The sequence below is a fragment of the Opisthocomus hoazin genome, chromosome 28, assembly GCF_030867145.1.
Source record: "Opisthocomus hoazin isolate bOpiHoa1 chromosome 28, bOpiHoa1.hap1, whole genome shotgun sequence".
NCBI classification, from domain to species: Eukaryota; Metazoa; Chordata; class Aves; order Opisthocomiformes; family Opisthocomidae; genus Opisthocomus; species Opisthocomus hoazin.
The window spans coordinates 6658271-6671454 of NC_134441.1; positions in this window are offsets into that span (position 1 = coordinate 6658271).

Sequence of the window (13184 nt, forward strand, 5' to 3'; positions counted from 1 at the left end):
AAATGCGAACGTCTTCAGATAGATCGCAGGTAGAAAGAGCTAGCCTGGAAAGCTGTTGTTCAGCCTCATCTGCCCATGGCACTGCTCGCACAGAGGCACAGAGACTGGGGCTGCTTGCTTGTCTTGCCCCCTCAAACTTCAAACGTAGCTTAGGTGGTCCGTGCCGGCTGCTTCCGGTAGCCCTGCTCCGAAAATGCGAACGTCTTCAGATAGATCGCAGGTAGAAAGAGCTAGCCTGGAAAGCTATTGTTCAGCCTCATCTGCCCATGGCACTGCTCGGACAGAGGCACAGAGACTGGGGCTGCTTGCTTGTCTTGCCCCGTCAAACTTCAAACATATCTTTGGTATTCCGTGCTAGGATCCTCCGGCAGCACTGCTCCAAAAATGCGAACGTCTGCAGATAGCTCGCAGCCAGAAAGAGCTAGCCTGGAAAGCTGTTGCTCAGCCTCATCTGCCCATGGCACTGCTCACACAGAGGCACAGAGACTGGGGCTGCTTGCTTGTCTTGCCCCCTCAAACTTCAAACGTACATTTTAGGGTCCGTGCAGGGCGCCTCCGGCAGCCCTGCTCTGCAAATGCGAACGTCTGCAGATAGCTCGCAGGCAGAAAGAGCTAGCCTGGAAAGCTGTTGCTCAGCCTCATCTGCCCATGGCACTGCTCGCACAGAGGCACAGAGACTGGGGCTGCTTGCTTGTCTTGCCCCCTCAAACTTCAAAAATACCTTTTAGGGTCCGTGCCGGGCGCCCTCGGCAGCCCTGCTCTGAAAATGCGAACGTCTGCAGATAGCTCGCAGGCAGAAAGAGCTAGCCTGGAAAGCTGTTGCTCAGCCTCATCTGCCCATGGCACTGCTCGCACAGAGGCACAGAGACTGGGGCTGCTTGTTTGTCTTGCCCCCTCAAACTTCAAACGTAGCTTAGGTGGTCCGTGCCGGGCGCCTCCGGCAGCGCTGCTCTTAAAATGCGAACGTCTGCAGATAGCTCGCAGGCAGAAAGAGCTAGCCTGGAAAGCTGTTGCTCAGCCTCATCTGCCCATGGCACTGCTCGCACAGAGGCACAGAGACTGGGGCTGCTTGCTTGTCTTGCCCCCTCAAACTTCAAACGTACCTTTTAGGGTCCGTGCCGGGCGCCTCCGGCAGCCCTGCTCCGAAAATGCGAACGTCTGCAGATAGCTCGCAGGCAGAAAGAGCTAGCCTGGAAAGCTGTTGCTCAGCCTCATCTGCCCATGGCACTGCTCGCACAGAGGCACAGAGACTGGGGCTGCTTGCTTGTCTTGCCCCCTCAAACTTCAAACGTACCTTTTAGGGTCCGTGCCGTGCACCTCCAGCAGCCCTGCTCCGAAAATGCGAAAGTCTGCAGATAGCACACAGGCAGAAAGAGCTAGCCTGGAAAGCTGTTGCTCAGCCTCATCTGCCCATGGCACTGCTCGCACAGAGGCACAGAGACTGGGGCGGCTTGCTTGTCTTGCCCCCTCAAACTTCAAACGTACATTTTAGGGTCCGTGCAGGGCGCCTCCGGCAGCCCTGCTCCGAAAATGCGAACGTCTGCAGATAGCTCGCAGGCAGAAAGAGCTAGCCTGGAAAGCTGTTGCTCAGCCTCATCTGCCCATGGCACTGCTCGCACAGAGGCACAGAGACTGGGGCTGCTTGCTTGTCTTGCCCCCTCAAACTTCAAACGTATCTTTTGAATGTTTGTGCATGTAACTCCGTTTAGCCCTGCTCTGAAAATGCGAACGTCTGCAGATAGCTCGCAGGCAGAAAGACCTAGCCTGGAAAGCTGTTGCTCAGCCTCATCTGCCCATGGCACTGCTCGCACAGAGGCACAGAGACTGGGGCTGCTTGCTTGTCTTGCCCCCTCAAACTTCAAACGTACCTTTTAGGGTCCGTGCCGTGCACCTCCGGCAGCCCTGCTCCGAAAATGCGAACGTCTGCAGATAGCTCACAGGCAGAAAGAGCTAGCCTGGAAAGCTGTTGCTCAGCCTCATCTGCCCATGGCACTGCTCACACAGAGGCACAGAGACTGGGGCTGCTTGCTTGTCTTGCCCCCTCAAACTTCAAACGTACATTTTAGGGTCCGTGCAGGGCGCCTCCGGCAGCCCTGCTCTGAAAATGCGAACGTCTGCAGATAGCTCGCAGGCAGAAAGAGCTAGCCTGGAAAGCTGTTGCTCAGCCTCATCTGCCCATGGCACTGCTCGCACAGAGGCACAGAGACTGGGGCTGCTTGTCTGTCTTGTCCCCTCAAACTTCAAACGTAGCTTAGGTGGTCCGTGCCGGGCGCCTCCGGCAGCGCTGCTCTTAAAATGCGAACGTCTGCAGATAGCTCGCAGGCAGAAAGAGCTAGCCTGGAAAGCTGTTGCTCAGCCTCATCTGCCCATGGCACTGCTCGCACAGAGGCACAGAGACTGGGGCTGCTTGCTTGTCTTGCCCCCTCAAACTTCAAACGTATCTTAGGTGGTCCGTGCCGGGTGCTTCCGGCAGCCCTGCTCCGAAAATGCGAACGTCTGCAGATAGCTCGCAGGCAGAAAGAGCTAGCCTGGAAAGCTGTTGCTCAGCCTCATCTGCCCATGGCACTGCTCGCACAGAGGCACAGAGACTGGGGCTGCTTGTTTGTCTTGCCCCCTCAAACTTCAAACGTAGCTTAGGTGGTCCGTGCCGGGCGCCTCCGGCAGCGCTGCTCTTAAAATGCGAACGTCTGCAGATAGCTCGCAGGGAGAAAGAGCTAGCCTGGAAAGCTGTTGCTCAGCCTCATATGCCCATGGCACTGCTCGCACAGAGGCACAGAGACTGGGGCTGCTTGCTTGTCTTGCCCCCTCAAACTTCAAACGTACCTTTTTGGGTCCGTGCCGGGCGCCTCCGGCAGTCCTGCGCCGAAAATGCGAACGTCTGCAGATAGCTCGCAGGCAGAAAGAGCTAGCCTGGAAAGCTGTTGCTCAGCCTCATCTGCCCATGGCACTGCTCGCACAGAGGCACAGAGACTGGGGCGGCTTGTTTGTCTTGCCCCCTCAAACTTCAAACGTAGCTTAGGTGGTCCGTGCCGGGCGCCTCCGGCAGCGCTGCTCCAAAAATGCGAACATCTGCAGATAGCTCGCAGGCAGAAAGAGCTAGCCTGGAAAGCTGTTGCTCAGCCTCATCTGCCCATGGCACTGCTCGCACAGAGGCACAGAGACTGGGGCTGCTTGTTTTTCTTGCCCCCTCAAACTTCAAACGTGTCTTTTGGATGTTTGTTCCGGGTGACTCCGGCAGCCCTGCTCCGAAAATGCGAACGTCTGCAGATAGCTCGCAGGCAGAAAGAGCTAGCCTGGAAAGCTGTTGCTCAGCCTCATCTGCCCATGGCACTGCTCGCACAGACGCACAGAGACTGGGGCTGCTTGCTTGTCTTCCCCCTCAAACTTCAAAAGTACCTTTTAGTGTCCGTGCCGGGCGCCTGCGGCAGCCCTGCTCCGAAAATGCGAACATCTGCAGATAGCTCGCAGGCAGAAAGAGCTAGCCTGGAAAGCTGTTGCTCAGCCTCATCTGCCCATGGCACTGCTCGCACAGAGGCACAGAGACTGGGGCTGCTTGCTTGTCTTGCCCCCTCAAACTTCAAACGTACCTTTTTGGGTCCGTGCCGGGCGCCTCCGGCAGCCCTGCTCTGAAAATGCGAACGTCTGCAGATAGCTCGCAGACAGAAAGAGCTAGCCTGGGAAGCTGTTGCTCAGCCTCATCTGCCCATGGCACTGCTCGCACAGAGGCACAGAGACTGGGGCTGCTTGCTTGTCTTGCCCCCTCAAACTTCAAACGTATCTTAGGTGGTCCGTGCCGGGCGCCTCCGGCAGCCCTGCTCCGAAAATGCGAACGTCTGCAGATAGCTCGCAGGCAGAAAGACCTAGCCTGGAAAGCTGTTGCTCAGCCTCATCTGCCCATGGCACTGCTCGCACAGAGGCACAGAGACTGGGGCTGCTTGCTTGTCTTGCCCCCTCAAACTTCAAACGTACCTTTTAGGGTCCGTGCCGTGCACCTCCAGCAGCCCTGCTCCGAAAATGCGAAAGTCTGCAGATAGCTCGCAGGCAGAAAGAGCTAGCCTGGAAAGCTGTTGCTCAGCCTCATCTGCCCATGGCACTGCTCGCACAGAGGCACAGAGACTGGGGCGGCTTGCTTGTCTTGCCCCCTCAAACTTCAAACGTACCTTTTAGGGTCCGTGCAGGGCGCCTCCGGCAGCCCTGCTCCGAAAATGCGAACGTCTGCAGATAGCTCGCAGGCAGAAAGAGCTAGCCTGGAAAGCTGTTGCTCAGCCTCATCTGCCCATGGCACTGCTCGCACAGAGGCACAGAGACTGGGGCTGCTTGCTTGTCTTGCCCCCTCAAACTTCAAACGTATCTTTTGAATGTTTGTGCATGTAACTCCGTTTAGCCCGGCTCTGAAAATGCGAACGTCTGCAGATAGCTCGCAGGCAGAAAGACCTAGCCTGGAAAGCTGTTGCTCAGCCTCATCTGCCCATGGCACTGCTCGCACAGAGGCACAGAGACTGGGGCTGCTTGCTCGTCTTGCCCCCTCAAACTTCAAATGTACCTTAGGTGGTTCGTGCCGGGAGCCTCCGGCAGCGCTGCTCCGAAAATGCGAACGTCTTCAGATAGATCGCAGGTAGAAAGAGCTAGCCTGGAAAGCTGTTGTTCAGCCTCATCTGCCCATGGCACTGCTCGCACAGAGGCACAGAGACTGGGGCTGCTTGTTTGTCTTGCCCCCTCAAACTTCAAACGTAGCTTAGGTGGTCCGTGCCGGCTGCTTCCGGTAGCCCTGCTCCGAAAATGCGAACGTCTGCAGATAGCTCGCAGGCAGAAAGAGCTAGCCTGGAAAGCTGTTGCTCAGCCTCATCTGCCCATGGCACTGCTCGCACAGAGTCACAGAGACTGGGGCTGCTTGTTTGTCTTGCCCCCTCAAACTTCAAACGCAGCTTAGGTGGTCCGTGCCGGGCGCCTCCGGCAGCGCTGCTCTTAAAATGCGAACGTCTGCAGATAGCTCGCAGGCAGAAAGAGCTAGCCTGGAAAGCTGTTGCTCAGCCTCATCTGCCCATGGCACTGCTCGCACAGAGGCACAGAGACTGGGGCTGCTTGCTTGTCTTGCCCCGTCAAACTTCAAACATATCTTTGGTATTCCGTGCTAGGATCCTCCGGCAGCACTGCTCCAAAAATGCGAACGTCTGCAGATAGCTCGCAGCCAGAAAGAGCTAGCCTGGAAAGCTGTTGCTCAGCCTCATCTGCCCATGGCACTGCTCACACAGAGGCACAGAGACTGGGGCTGCTTGCTTGTCTTGCCCCCTCAAACTTCAAACGTACATTTTAGGGTCCGTGCAGGGCGCCTCCGGCAGCCCTGCTCTGCAAATGCGAACGTCTGCAGATAGCTCGCAGGCAGAAAGAGCTAGCCTGGAAAGCTGTTGCTCAGCCTCATCTGCCCATGGCACTGCTCGCACAGAGGCACAGAGACTGGGGCTGCTTGCTTGTCTTGCCCCCTCAAACTTCAAAAATACCTTTTAGGGTCCGTGCCGGGCGCCCTCGGCAGCCCTGCTCTGAAAATGCGAACGTCTGCAGATAGCTCGCAGGCAGAAAGAGCTAGCCTGGAAAGCTGTTGCTCAGCCTCATCTGCCCATGGCACTGCTCGCACAGAGGCACAGAGACTGGGGCTGCTTGTTTGTCTTGCCCCCTCAAACTTCAAACGTAGCTTAGGTGGTCCGTGCCGGGCGCCTCCGGCAGCGCTGCTCTTAAAATGCGAACGTCTGCAGATAGCTCGCAGGCAGAAAGAGCTAGCCTGGAAAGCTGTTGCTCAGCCTCATCTGCCCATGGCACTGCTCGCACAGAGGCACAGAGACTGGGGCTGCTTGCTTGTCTTGCCCCCTCAAACTTCAAACGTACCTTTTAGGGTCCGTGCCGGGCGCCTCCGGCAGCCCTGCTCCGAAAATGCGAACGTCTGCAGATAGCTCGCAGACAGAAAGAGCTAGCCTGGAAAGCTGTTGCTCAGCCTCATCTGCCCATGGCACTGCTCACACAGAGGCACAGAGACTGGGGCTGCTTGTTTGTCTTGCCCCCTCAAACTTCAAACGTACCTTTTAGGGTCCGTGCCATGCGCCTCCGGTAGCCCTGCTCCGAAAATGCGAACGTCTGCAGATAGCTCGCAGGCAGAAAGAGCTAGCCTGGAAAGCTGTTGCTCAGCCTCATCTGCCCATGGCACTGCTCGCACAGAGGCACAGAGACTGGGGCTGCTTGCTTGTCTTGCCCCCTCAAACTTCAAAAATATCTTTTGGCTGTTTGTGCCATGTAACACCGTTTAGCCCTGCTCTGAATATGCGAACGTCTGCAGATAGCTCGCAGGCAGAAAGAGCTAGCCTGGAAAGCTGTTGCTCAGCCTCATCTGCCCATGGCACTGCTCGCACAGAGGCACAGAGACTGGGGCTGCTTGCTTGTCTTGCCCCCTCAAACTTCAAACGTATCTTTTGGATGTTTGTGCATGTAACTCCGGTTAGCCCTGCTCTGAAAATGCGAACGTCTGCAGATAGCTCGCAGGCAGAAAGAGCTAGCCTGGAAAGCTGTTGCTCAGCCTCATCTTCCCATGGCACTGCTCGCACAGAGGCACAGAGACTGGGGCTGCTTGCTTGTCTTGCCCCCTCAAACTTCAAATGTAGCTTAGGTGGTCCGTGCCGGGCGCCTCTGGCAGCGCTGCTCCGAAAATGCGAACGTCTGCAGATAGCTCGCAGGCAGAAAGAGCTAGCCTGGAAAGCTGTTGCTCAGCCTCATCTGCCCATGGCACTGCTCGCACAGAGGCACAGAGACTGGGGCTGCTTGCTTGTCTTGCCCCCTCAAACTTCTAATGTAGCGTAGGTGGTCCGTGCCATGCGCCTCCGGCAGCGCTGCTCCGAAAATGCGAACGTCTGCAGATAGCTCGCAGGTAGAAAGAGCTAGCCTGGAAAGCTGTTGTTCAGCCTCATCTGCCCATGGCACTGCTCGCACAGAGGCACAGAGACTGGGGCTGCTTGCTTGTCTTGCCCCCTCAAACTTCAAACATATCTTTGGTATTCTGTGCTAGGATCCTCCGGCAGCACTGCTCCAAAAATGCGAACGTCTGCAGATAGCTCGCAGCCAGAATGAGCTAGCCTGGAAAGCTGTTGCTCAGCCTCATCTGCCCATGGCACTGCTCGCACAGAGGCACAGAGACTGGGGCTGCTTGCTTGTCTTGCCCCCTCAAACTTCAAACGTAGCGTAGGTGGTCCGTGCCATGCGCCTCCGGCAGCGCTGCTCCGAAAATGCGAACGTCTGCAGATAGCTCGCAGGTAGAAAGAGCTAGCCTGGAAAGCTGTTGTTCAGCCTCATCTGCCCATGGCACTGCTCGCACAGAGGCACAGAGACTGGGGCTGCTTGCTTGTCTGGCCCCCTCAAACTTCAAACGTATCTTAGGTGGTCCGTGCCGGGTGCTTCCGGCAGCCCTGCTCCGAAAATGCGAACGTCTGCAGATAGCTCGCAGGCAGAAAGAGCTAGCCTGGAAAGCTGTTGCTCAGCCTCATCTGCCCATGGCACTGCTCGCACAGAGGCACAGAGACTGGGGCTGCTTGTTTGTCTTGCCCCCTCAAACTTCAAACGTAGCTTAGGTGGTCCGTGCCGGGCGCCTCCGGCAGCGCTGCTCTTAAAATGCGAACGTCTGCAGATAGCTCGCAGGGAGAAAGAGCTAGCCTGGAAAGCTGTTGCTCACCCTCATCTGCCCATGGCACTGCTCGCACAAAGGCACAGAGACTGGGGCTGCTTGCTTGTCTTGCCCCCTCAAACTTCAAACGTACCTTTTTGGGTCCGTGCCGGGCGCCTCCGGCAGCCCTGCGCCGAAAATGCGAACGTCTGCAGATAGCTCGCAGGCAGAAAGAGCTAGCCTGGAAAGCTGTTGCTCAGCCTCATCTGCCCATGGCACTGCTCGCACAGAGGCACAGAGACTGGGGCTGCTTGTTTGTCTTGCCCCCTCAAACTTCAAACGTAGCTTAGGTGGTCCGTGCCGGGCGCCTGCGGCAGCCCTGCTCCGAAAATGCGAACATCTGCAGATAGCTCGCAGGCAGAAAGAGCTAGCCTGGAAAGCTGTTGCTCAGCCTCATCTGCCCATGGCACTGCTCGCACAGAGTCACAGAGACTGGGGCTGCTTGTTTGTCTTGCCCCCTCAAACTTCAAACGTAGCTTAGGTGGTCCGTGCCATGCGCCTCCGGCAGCGCTGCTCTTAAAATGCGAACGTCTGCAGATAGCTCGCAGGCAGAAAGAGCTAGCCTGGAAAGCTGTTGCTCAGCCTCATCTGCCCATGGCACTGCTCGGACAGAGGCACAGAGACTGGGGCTGCTTGCTTGTCTTGCCCCGTCAAACTTCACACATATCTTTGGTATTCCGTGCTAGGATCCTCCGGCAGCACTGCTCCAAAAATGCGAACGTCTGCAGATAGCTCGCAGCCAGAAAGAGCTAGCCTGGAAAGCTGTTGCTCAGCCTCATCTGCCCATGGCACTGCTCACACAGAGGCACAGAGACTGGGGCTGCTTGCTTGTCTTGCCCCCTCAAACTTAAAACGTACATTTTAGGGTCCGTGCAGGGCGCCTCCGGCAGCCCTGCTCTGCAAATGCGAACGTCTGCAGATAGCTCGCAGGCAGAAAGAGCTAGCCTGGAAAGCTGTTGCTCAGCCTCATCTGCCCATGGCACTGCTCGCACAGAGGCACAGAGACTGGGGCTGCTTGCTTGTCTTGCCCCCTCAAACTTCAAAAATACCTTTTAGGGTCCGTGCCGGGCGCCCTCGGCAGCCCTGCTCTGAAAATGCGAACGTCTGCAGATAGCTCGCAGGCAGAAAGAGCTAGCCTGGAAAGCTGTTGCTCAGCCTCATCTGCCCATGGCACTGCTCGCACAGAGGCACAGAGACTGGGGCTGCTTGTTTGTCTTGCCCCCTCAAACTTCAAACGTAGCTTAGGTGGTCCGTGCCGGGCGCCTCCGGCAGCGCTGCTCTTAAAATGCGAACGTCTGCAGATAGCTCGCAGGCAGAAAGAGCTAGCCTGGAAAGCTGTTGCTCAGCCTCATCTGCCCATGGCACTGCTCGCACAGAGGCACAGAGACTGGGGCTGCTTGCTTGTCTTGCCCCCTCAAACTTCAAACGTACCTTTTAGGGTCCGTGCCGGGCGCCTCCGGCAGCCCTGCTCCGAAAATGCGAACGTCTGCAGATAGCTCGCAGACAGAAAGAGCTAGCCTGGAAAGCTGTTGCTCAGCCTCATCTGCCCATGGCACTGCTCACACAGAGGCACAGAGACTGGGGCTGCTTGTTTGTCTTGCCCCCTCAAACTTCAAACGTACCTTTTAGGGTCCGTGCCATGCGCCTCCGGTAGCCCTGCTCCGAAAATGCGAACGTCTGCAGATAGCTCGCAGGCAGAAAGAGCTAGCCTGGAAAGCTGTTGCTCAGCCTCATCTGCCCATGGCACTGCTCGCACAGAGGCACAGAGACTGGGGCTGCTTGCTTGTCTTGCCCCCTCAAACTTCAAAAATATCTTTTGGCTGTTTGTGCCATGTAACACCGTTTAGCCCTGCTCTGAATATGCGAACGTCTGCAGATAGCTCGCAGGCAGAAAGAGCTAGCCTGGAAAGCTGTTGCTCAGCCTCATCTGCCCATGGCACTGCTCGCACAGAGGCACAGAGACTGGGGCTGCTTGCTTGTCTTGCCCCCTCAAACTTCAAACGTATCTTTTGGATGTTTGTGCATGTAACTCCGGTTAGCCCTGCTCTGAAAATGCGAACGTCTGCAGATAGCTCGCAGGCAGAAAGAGCTAGCCTGGAAAGCTGTTGCTCAGCCTCATCTTCCCATGGCACTGCTCGCACAGAGGCACAGAGACTGGGGCTGCTTGCTTGTCTTGCCCCCTCAAACTTCAAATGTAGCTTAGGTGGTCCGTGCCGGGCGCCTCTGGCAGCGCTGCTCCGAAAATGCGAACGTCTGCAGATAGCTCGCAGGCAGAAAGAGCTAGCCTGGAAAGCTGTTGCTCAGCCTCATCTGCCCATGGCACTGCTCGCACAGAGGCACAGAGACTGGGGCTGCTTGCTTGTCTTGCCCCCTCAAACTTCTAATGTAGCGTAGGTGGTCCGTGCCATGCGCCTCCGGCAGCGCTGCTCCGAAAATGCGAACGTCTGCAGATAGCTCGCAGGTAGAAAGAGCTAGCCTGGAAAGCTGTTGTTCAGCCTCATCTGCCCATGGCACTGCTCGCACAGAGGCACAGAGACTGGGGCTGCTTGCTTGTCTTGCCCCCTCAAACTTCAAACATATCTTTGGTATTCTGTGCTAGGATCCTCCGGCAGCACTGCTCCAAAAATGCGAACGTCTGCAGATAGCTCGCAGCCAGAAAGAGCTAGCCTGGAAAGCTGTTGCTCAGCCTCATCTGCCCATGGCACTGCTCGCACAGAGGCACAGAGACTGGGGCTGCTTGCTTGTCTTGCCCCCTCAAACTTCAAACGTAGCGTAGGTGGTCCGTGCCATGCGCCTCCGGCAGCGCTGCTCCGAAAATGCGAACGTCTGCAGATAGCTCGCAGGTAGAAAGAGCTAGCCTGGAAAGCTGTTGTTCAGCCTCATCTGCCCATGGCACTGCTCGCACAGAGGCACAGAGACTGGGGCTGCTTGCTTGTCTTGCCCCCTCAAACTTCAAACGTATCTTAGGTGGTCCGTGCCGGGTGCTTCCGGCAGCCCTGCTCCGAAAATGCGAACGTCTGCAGATAGCTCGCAGGCAGAAAGAGCTAGCCTGGAAAGCTGTTGCTCAGCCTCATCTGCCCATGGCACTGCTCGCACAGAGGCACAGAGACTGGGGCTGCTTGTTTGTCTTGCCCCCTCAAACTTCAAACGTAGCTTAGGTGGTCCGTGCCGGGCGCCTCCGGCAGCGCTGCTCTTAAAATGCGAACGTCTGCAGATAGCTCGCAGGGAGAAAGAGCTAGCCTGGAAAGCTGTTGCTCACCCTCATCTGCCCATGGCACTGCTCGCACAAAGGCACAGAGACTGGGGCTGCTTGCTTGTCTTGCCCCCTCAAACTTCAAACGTACCTTTTTGGGTCCGTGCCGGGCGCCTCCGGCAGCCCTGCGCCGAAAATGCGAACGTCTGCAGATAGCTCGCAGGCAGAAAGAGCTAGCCTGGAAAGCTGTTGCTCAGCCTCATCTGCCCATGGCACTGCTCGCACAGAGGCACAGAGACTGGGGCTGCTTGTTTGTCTTGCCCCCTCAAACTTCAAACGTAGCTTAGGTGGTCCGTGCCGGGCGCCTGCGGCAGCCCTGCTCCGAAAATGCGAACATCTGCAGATAGCTCGCAGGCAGAAAGAGCTAGCCTGGAAAGCTGTTGCTCAGCCTCATCTGCCCATGGCACTGCTCGCACAGAGGCACAGAGACTGGGGCTGCTTGTTTTTCTTGCCCCCTCAAACTTCAAACGTATCTTTTGGATGTTTTTTCCGTGCGCCTCCGGCAGCCCTGCTCCGAAAATGCGAACGTCTGCAGATAGCTCGCAGGCAGAAAGAGCTAGCCTGGAAAGCTGTTGCTCAGCCTCATCTGCCCATGGCACTGCTCGCACAGAGGCACAGAGACTGGGGCTGCTTGTTTGTCTTGCCCCCTCAAACTTCAAACGTAGCTTAGGTGGTCCGTGCCGGGCGCCTCCGGCAGCCCTGCTCCGAAAATGCGAACGTCTGCAGATAGCTCGCAGGCAGAAAGAGCTAGCCTGGAAAGCTGTTGCTCAGCCTCATCTGCCCATGGCACTGCTCGCACAGAGGCACAGAGACTGGGGCTGCTTGCTTGTCTTGCCCCCTCAAACTTCAAACGTATCTTTTAGGGTCCGTGCCGGGCGTCTCCGGCAGCCCTGCTCCGAAAATGGGAACGTCTGCAGATAGCTCACAGGCAGAAAGAGCTAGCCTGGAAAGCTGTTGCTCAGCCTCATCTGCCCATGGCACTGCTCACACAGAGGCACAGAGACTGGGGCTGCTTGCTTGTCTTGCCCCCTCAAACTTCAAACGTACATTTTAGGGTCCGTGCAGGGCGCCTCCGGCAGCCCTGCTCTGAAAATGCGAACGTCTGCAGATAGCTCGCAGGCAGAAAGAGCTAGCCTGGAAAGCTGTTGCTCAGCCTCATCTGCCCATGGCACTGCTCGCACAGAGGCACAGAGACTGGGGCTTCTTGTCTGTCTTGTCCCCTCAAACTTCAAACGTAGCTTAGGTGGTCCGTGCCGGGTGCTTCCGGCAGCCCTGCTCCGAAAATGCGAACGTCTGCAGATAGCTCGCAGGCAGAAAGAGCTAGCCTGGAAAGCTGTTGCTCAGCCTCATCTGCCCATGGCACTGCTCGCACAGAGGCACAGAGACTGGGGCTGCTTGTTTGTCTTGCCCCCTCAAACTTCAAACGTAGCTTAGGTGGTCCGTGCCGGGCGCCTCCGGCAGCGCTGCTCTTAAAATGCGAACGTCTGCAGATAGCTCGCAGGGAGAAAGAGCTAGCCTGGAAAGCTGTTGCTCACCCTCATCTGCCCATGGCACTGCTCGCACAGAGGCACAGAGACTGGGGCTGCTTGCTTGTCTTGCCCCCTCAAACTTCAAACGTACCTTTTTGGGTCCGTGCCGGGCGCCTCCGGCAGCCCTACGCCGAAAATGCGAACGTCTGCAGATAGCTCGCAGGCAGAAAGAGCTAGCCTGGAAAGCTGTTGCTCAGCCTCATCTGCCCATGGCACTGCTCGCACAGAGGCACAGAGACTGGGGCTGGTTGTTTGTCTTGCCCCCTCAAACTTCAAACGTAGCTTAGGTGGTCCGTGCCGGGTGCTTCCGGCAGCGCTGCTCCGAAAATGCGAACGTCTGCAGATAGCTCGCAGGCAGAAAGAGCTAGCCTGGAAAGCTGTTGCTCAGCCTCATCTGCCCATGGCACTGCTCGCACAGAGGCACAGAGACTGGGGCTGCTTGTCTGTCTTGTCCCCTCAAACTTCAAACGTAGCTTAGGTGGTCCGTGCCGGGCGCCTCCGGCAGCGCTGCTCTTAAAATGCGAACGTCTGCAGATAGCTCGCAGGCAGAAAGAGCTAGCCTGGAAAGCTGTTGCTCAGCCTCATCTGCCCATGGCACTGCTCGCACAGAGGCACAGAGACTGGGGCTGCTTGCTTGTCTTGCCCCCTCAAACTTCAAACGTATCTTAGGTGGTCCGTGCCGGGTGCTTCCGGCAGCACTGCT